Source organism: Gracilinanus agilis, chromosome 1 (genome assembly GCF_016433145.1).
Source record: "Gracilinanus agilis isolate LMUSP501 chromosome 1, AgileGrace, whole genome shotgun sequence".
Classification (NCBI taxonomy): domain Eukaryota; kingdom Metazoa; phylum Chordata; class Mammalia; order Didelphimorphia; family Didelphidae; genus Gracilinanus; species Gracilinanus agilis.
Genome location: NC_058130.1, coordinates 458,060,473 through 458,068,833, shown reverse-complemented (window position 1 = coordinate 458,068,833; position 8,361 = coordinate 458,060,473).

Genomic DNA, 8,361 nt, shown 5'->3' with positions numbered 1-8,361 from the left:
TGAATATACCAGTAATATCAGAACCTTTAATACAGAGTTGTGAGTTTTCCCAAGCAGATGGCTTTTCCTCCCTCTTACGCTTCCTTGAAAAGTTACTATATGTGTGTTCACTGTCTCCTATGTGCCATTAGTAAAGTATGGCCAATGTTTATGTGTCAATTATAAAATATTTATCATTCCTTCATTAGTTTCACAACAAAAGTATCTGTGATATTTACTTGGTAATTATGTTTAAGATGTAAAAGTATCTTCATTGTGAGTTACTAGTTTGAGGAAATTCAAATATTTCAGAAGGGTCACAAGAACTAAAATGATAAGCAGGGGAAGTGTATTTTCCCCACATTTCCTCTTAAAACAGAGAGAATTTTGAAACTTTGGTGATGATAGTCCTTCTCTGAGCGTAGAGATAGAATAAGAATAGCAATAATAATAGAATAAGCAAGAGATTCCAAAAAGTTATCAGGTAATCTATACAACCATGTGAGAAGTGCAGAGTTCACCATGGTGTACTTGCAATGATCTTTATATCCCACTGCCCTGATATAGACAATTTAGGTAAAAAGTCAAAAAGCCAAATTTCTCCAAGTCAGGGTAGAATTTTAGAGTTTATTGGAAGAGGTCCAAGTCTCCCAGATAAACCCAGAATCTTGCATATGTTGCATAGTTGGACCCCAGTGAGAGACAAAGCCAGGCAGCAGAGACCTGGTTCATATACTAGGACAGTAACAAAGTAAATATTTCCAAACAAGGATTATGATTTATATCATAAGACACAGCATCATGTAGATCTTTTTTATAAACTGTTACCCAACTACAGAGCTGATTGGTTAGTTCATTTAGGAAAACCCATATTAGTCTAAAGGTCAAATAACAAGATAATACCCTTATTAATAAATACTGATGACCATTACCTCAAGGTTCATCTGATAGAGTTGGGAAAGTTGGTTATTTCCCAATAAGGAAGGGTGTGCATACTTGCACTATATGAGGACATGATGCAGCATATCAGATGGTCAGCTTCTCATGATAGAAGGGAAGTATGATTTAGGGAGGGGTTGGAAATCCCCTTAGAAGCAGTCTTATACTTTATTTGTTTGTTTGTTTGTTTGTTTGTTTGTTTGTTTGTTTTTTAAACCCTTACCTTCCATCTTGGAGTCAATACTGTGTATTGGCTCCAAGGCAGAAGAGTAGTAAGGGCTAGGCAATGGGGGACAAGTGACTTGCCCAGGGTCACAAGGCTGGGAAGTGTCTGATACCAGTTTTATGCTTTAGTTAGATATCCTTATAAAAATCATGAATTCTACTAATTGTAATTAAGATTATAATGTAATTATACTAATCACTTTAGAATCACAATATTGATTATCTTAAACCTATCACTATCACTAAAATTCAATCAAATATTAAGGGGTTGGGGGTCTATCTTCCAGACATTTATAATCATGCCATTTCAGTTGTTGAAACAGAGTTTTTGATGGGGTGGTGTTATCTCCAGTTAGGTCACATAGATTAAAACATTATCTCTGTGATGATGATTTTAAAATCTATTTATCTTTTCCTGACCTCTAATCTCATTTCCAATGCCTATTTGTCCTTCTGAATGCAATATATCCAGAATTGAACTCATTATTTTTCCCCAAACCTCAAAGAGTATCACCATTCTGCAAGTTACCCAGGCTTCTAACCTGGAGTCATTTTTGACTCCTCACTGTTTATCACCTATATCCAATCTTTTGTAAAGGTCTGTCATTTTCATCTCTGTACCATCTGTTGAATGTGCTTATTTCATTGCCACCTACCTAGTAAAAGATCTTCTTATCTCATATCCTGACAGCTGAGATAATTTCCTAGCCACAAGTCTCTCCCAACTCCAGTTCAAATATCACGAAACTAACAGTGATTTTTATAAAGAACAGGTCTAGCCACCTCACTCCCTTATGCAACAAATTCTAATGGCTTCCTGTCTCTTCCAGGGGTAAATAAACATTATCTATTTGGTGTCAAAAGCTCTTCATAACCTGCCCCTCCCCTTCTTCCTGTCTTCTTGCACCTTACACCAACCCTCTTTAATCTGAAATCCAGTGATTTTGGTGCTATTCCTCACAGAAGACTGTAATGGGGGTAATTTGAGGAAAGGTGTGTGGTTGAAGGGGATTTTGAAAGGAGGTTATCAGGGATTTATTAAGATAGTAAATCTAGGCTACAGGTAGGCTGGAATAAGGAGATTCAGGATATAATAGAGCTGAAGTCAGGAGTTTAACACTGAAGGAATAAGATCTTCAGGGAGAGAGAGAATTAATCTAACAGGCAAATACGGCAGGGATTATAGACCAGGACTCAGACTTAAACAGAGGCTGAGGGAAATAGACTAAACTGAAATTAACAACAGGCTTAGTTAATTTCACAGGAAAGGACTTGTTTTGAAGTTACACCTTCCTCCAAGATGGATACCCGGCTTCCCTTGAAGTCCAGAGTATGTTAGTTCTTTCCCTCTTCTTCCCTCTCTTAATAACTAACTGACCAATTATACTAATAAGTCTGTTGAAACACAAAAGGGTTTATTATTTTCAAAAGTATGATCTGACAGGTAAGTGGATTAAGAAAGCCCTAACAGTTGTCTCAGGAACCTCAGGTGGAGGAAGGGAGGCAGAGATGGAGTCTGAGTAAGGACCTGCCTTTAATTCAGATTACAAAGTGCTCTTGATATTTAAAGGGAATAAATGAAGACTACTAGTTTCTTTATATCTAATATTGTCAATATAATTAACCCTTCACAGATTTGAACTCCTCTCTAATTACTCTCCTTATTAACTCCACAGACATATAAGGTAAGGGAGGGAAGGTAGGAAATAATATTGGGAAGGAAGATATAAAGGGTTTATCCAAAATAACAATTTCTTAAATAAATATTTCAAAGCTAGGCTAAATTTCAATTCTACAGATAGGTAAGGAAGCAGCTCAGCTGATCTAAGTCCTCTGTCCACCAGAGACCCAAACCAACTGACTCTTTCCGTCAAGATTCCAAACCCCTAACTGCTTTCAGAACTCAGCCAAAGCTTGAAAAAACTATATGACCCCCTCTCTCTATACTACAAGACTAATCTTAACTTTGGGCATTTTCACTATCTTCTTTGCCTGGAACATACGCTCTTCATCTCTACCTCCTCTCTTCTCCATCTTCCTGAAAGTCTCAGTTAAAATCACACATTTTAAAAGAAGCTTTTCCTAACCACCCTTAATTCTGGTAACTTCTCTCTTGTTTATTATCTCTAAATTCTTCTGTATTAGGCATATATACATATATGCACAGCTTGTCTTTGAAAATGTATTTACTTGTTGTCTTCCTTATTAAATTGAAGTTTGGGAGGTGTGGGACCTTTATTTACATTTTCAGTGCTTAGTACAGTACCTGGCATATAGTAGGGAGTTTGTTGTCATTGTTGTTTTTGAGTCCTGTTCAATTCAATGCGGACCTGTTCAGGGAGAAACACATCCACGTTTTTAGCAGGGTCTGGTCCTAAGAATGGGAGACTCAAATGCCATCAATCCAGAAGTAAAAAAAGAATTTTATTTTAAGAAGAGTTTTGTGGTGGTATAATAGCCTAATAGCAAATGGAATAGTTTGGAGGCAAATCAGGTATCCCTAAGGTTGATGGTTTAGCCCAGGGGCTAGTGGATAAGCCTCTCAAAAACTGATAGAATATGACCTCTCCAGGTGTGCAGTAGCAGCTCTAAGTGTGGAGTAGCAACTCCAGTGTGGAGTAGCAACCTGAGGTGTATATCAGGGTTCACATATTTATTAGGGTCTGGGAGCTTGTCATCTTCCATTTCAGAAAAATCTTTACATCTCTGGAAAACCCTGGAAAATGGGCATAGCCAAATTCAGGTGGAGGTGTGGTTTGGGGGTTTGATATGTATGTCACAGGGAATAAGGAGCATGAGCAGGTTTGGGGGAATTCTTCTGGAATGCTAGAGTCCCTAGTGCATAGGTCCCTTGTTCCCTGCTGTCATCTTTGTCATCACTTGTCAATGGGAGATAGATATCTGTGCTCTTCTGTAATGAAAATATGGCAGGGCAGGGATGTGGTACATTAAAGCACCACTATAGGTAATTAATTATGTCTTATAGTTTTGAACTAAAGTAAATAAAGAACACTATGAGTAATTAATGAAACAGATTAGGCATAAAGCTGATGCCCAGTAAAGAATAATACAGATCTAGTATACAGAATGGGCAACTAATCATTCTGCAATTAATGCTTGACTAATGCTAAAACTACAGGTTTTATAGTTGATGTTTAACCACTGGTAATTAATGAGAAACACAAGATTTTTGAATATGAGTATCTTGTTCCTATTGCTATACCTCTTGCTCACTGTCTGTCCCCATCAAACCCATGGACTTTGTTCATTTCATTTTCTTGGCAAAGATACTGGAATGATTTATCATTTCTTTCTCCAAAGTGTCTCCATTTAACAAATAAGGAACTGAGGTAAATAAACATGAAATGACTTTCCCAGGATCACATAGCTAGAGGCTGAAGTTAAACTCAGATTTTCCTTAATCCACGTCTAATGCTCTATCCACCACACTAACTAGCTGCCCACCTAGCAGATCATAAATGATTATTGATGCAATGATCAAGGACAATTCTGAGGGACTTATGAGAAAGAAGGCTATCCACATCCAGAGAAATAACTGTGAGAGCAGAAACACAGAAGGAAGAAAAAAAAACATTTGCTTGATCACATGGATTTATGGGAATATGATTGGGGATGTAGACTCTAAATGATCACTGCATTGCAAATATTAATAATATCGAAATAGGTCTTGATCAATGATACATGTAAAACCCAGTGGAATTGCTCATTGGCTATGGGAGGGAGGAGAGAGGAGGAGAAGGAAAGAACATGAAACATGTAACCATGGAAAAATAGACTAAATTAATTAATCAATCAATTAATTAATTAAATGTAAAAAATGAAATAAAAAATAATAAATGATTATTGATTGACAAAATATAATTAGATACATTTGCTGTGTAATAAGGAACTTCTAGAACAAAATGGAGAACATCTTGAGTGATGGGATCATTGGTTAAAGACTTTGGAATGTGCCCAGGTGGCTTGAGCCAGGGCCAAAAGACATTTGGAACCACTCCTATAAATACTCTGGAACTACAGCACACCTGGTCTCAGTTTTGAGAATTCTGGGAGGAGGTTAGACGAAGGAAGGGTAGGCCATAGACCTGCAATCCAGCATCCATATCTGAGTGCCATAGGAAGTTATTCTACCTGATACTAATAGAGCTGAGAGAGAACAACCTCACAGCTATTAAGAACACCTTTAACCTTCCCTATCCTTTGGTTTGTACCATGGCTGGGTCAAGCCAGGAATTGAAGAGGGAGAAGAATCTCCAGCTTATTATCAACTCATCATCTACAGATCTAGATTACTTTAATTCAATTAGATTAGTTTAGCATTCCCAAACCTCTATCCTTATTCCTTGTTCCTAACCCTTTAGATAAGCAATAAATCCTGTTGTAGTTTAATCCAAAAGGAGATTGTTGTTCCTTTCCTAATTAGTGAACACCTACAGCTAATAGAGGAAGGGATTTATCAGTCAGAACAGCATTATCAGTTAGCACATCATCACCAGCCCAACCAACCTTTACTAGCAATCCCAATCCCAAGCCAGGAAGCTAGAGAAGTTGTTAACACACATAAAACTCCTCAATGGCTACTTTAGCTTGGGCACTGTTGAAGACGCGTAGGCTTGGCAAAGCTGAACTTTATAAACCATGGAATTACTAGCACATTTGGTGATCATTTAGCCAACCTCATCTCCCACTTAGCCTTAATCCATCTACCACTTGAGCATCTTTGAGCCAGCTTGGAAGGCTCAGCTTAATAGAGCCTGTCAGGCCCAAGTGAGGCTTAGCAGCCCTTTCATATTACCAGATCTGCCTCCTATTTATGTTCAACAGCTGTTGGGAAGGAAGAATAATTGTCAAATAATTGGTTTTTTAACCAAAATTTGCATCAGTAAATTGAATCAACAATATCAAGCATCTTGCGGGGAAAGGGATTAGAATTTGGTTCTGCTTATTGGTTTATATAAAATCTATGATTCTACATACCCAGAAAAAGTTGGGTACAAGCATTTCTATATGGCAGCACAATTTTGAACAAAGCAATTTGAGCTCACTAGGCTGGAGAAAACATTAATTCTCTTCTAAGCCATAATATGTCACCTGCAATATCTCTTGTTGATTTGCTGGCTTGTGAGTACCAGGAAAGTTTAGAGATTCAATTTAAGTGAATTATAATCAACCTTAAAGTTGTCAGTGATTAAATGAATCAACTGATTCAATGAATGATTGACATTTAGGAGTTTCATTCTACTTCCAAATGCAGCCTATTCCTGGAGTTGGAGTTCTAAGTTCTACTTTTATTATTTACCTTGAGCTGGCAGTGCCAGTATGTTCATTTCACATATTGGCACTTTGGTGGTACTTCAATGAGTCTTTTTGGTTTTTTTCATGGGTGGACAGTACTGGTGGGGCATTTTGTTCCATCTTCCTGGTAAATTAAACAGACATAAATAATAATGATAATACATTAATTAATTAAAAATTTTCCATACCACTTTCTTTAATGAGTATTTTTTTTTAAACCCTTGTACTTCGGTGTATTGTCTCATAGGTGGAAGAGTGGTAAGGGTGGGCAATGGGGGTCAAGTGACCTGCCCAGGGTCACACAGCTGGGAAGTAGCTGAGGCCGGGTTTGAACCTAGGACCTCCTGTCTCTAGGCCTGACTCTCACTCCACTGAGCTACCCAGCTGCCCCCCATACCACTTTCTTTAAAGTATAGAATATTTCCAGTATTTACTTTCAAACTCTTCTACATTTTCTTCTGAACATTCTTTTCTTCCTTATTAATTTCTTAAAGTATTACAATGGCCTATGACTTTTGATTTATTCATTTTATCTTGGTATACCACTATAACTACTGAACTCACCTCACTCTCTTATACTCCTTTTGCCAGTAAAATGGAAAAAAATACCTTTTAAACAAATAATTACAATAAAGAAAAATAGATTCATATTGTGGCCATGTCCAAAAATGTATGCTCTCATCATTTTTTACAACCCATTTGCACTTTCATGAAACTAACATATTTCATCATAGGTCCATTAGAGATGAGGTTCACATTGCTATGACCAGTTCTTATTGTTGCTATAGTAGATATTATTCTCCAGATTCTTCTCCTTTCATTTAGCATAAATTCAGACTTTCTCCCAAATTCTGTGGAATTATCTTTTTTTTTTTGTCATTTCTTATTGCCCAATAGAATTTCATTGAATTCATATACCACAATTTCTTACAATTCTCAAAAGGATAAGAATCACTTTGGTTGCTGGATTTTAATTTTTTTTTAAATTTTTCTTTTTGATCACATCTTCATGATTAGGATTGTTTTTCTTGAGACAATTCCCTTTATGGCATAAACCTCCTTCTTTTTTATGACCCACATTGATGTTTCTTAGTTTTTCTTATATCTATATTTAACACTTTGGTGGAGGGATTGAGAGGAGGATTCCTAGTAGGTGGGTGGGTGGATATAGATGTTTACAATTCTCCTTTGTTTAGTCTAAAAACACTGTTATTCTCCTGTTCCTAACAGCTCCAATCTCTTTCTCCAATTATTCTTTTCACACTCCTTTATTAACAGAAATAATAAATTATATGTCTTCATTTCTTCTTTCTACATGAATGGATTGGTTTTATACTTCTTTTTAATTCCCTGATTAAAATTCTCAAAAAAAAATTCTATCTCCCAAGTCTTTTACTATTCCTATTAAAATTCTTCAAAACTATTTGAAATCTAAAGTGAGATGATGATTTTTCACTGAGAGAATTTCAACATTTTATCCTCTTTTGTCTCAATCCAACTGTTCAAATAAATTTAACATCATAGGATCATTGATTCTTGTCTTTTTATCTCAAAAATTTTAATTACCACTAGTCTTTTTATGAGGAATATTGGGAGTTTTCTAATCCATTAAAAGTTTACTTTCCCTCTGAAAGATGATTATTACTGATTAGAGGATTTCATAATCTTCCTTAAGCTTATTTTATGGTACCTGAAATATTTATTTTAATGTAAATGTTCTGAAATTTCCCTTTGACAGTTGAGGAACTTTTCTCTTTAGAGATCTTTTCAGGTGGTAATCAGTGGATTCTCCCTTTAATTTTTCCTCTGATTCTAATAGATCTGTGTAGTTTTATTAGTTTTCAATGATTCATTTTTTAGCTTGCACTAATTTATATTTTTATAATTATTATTTTTAATATT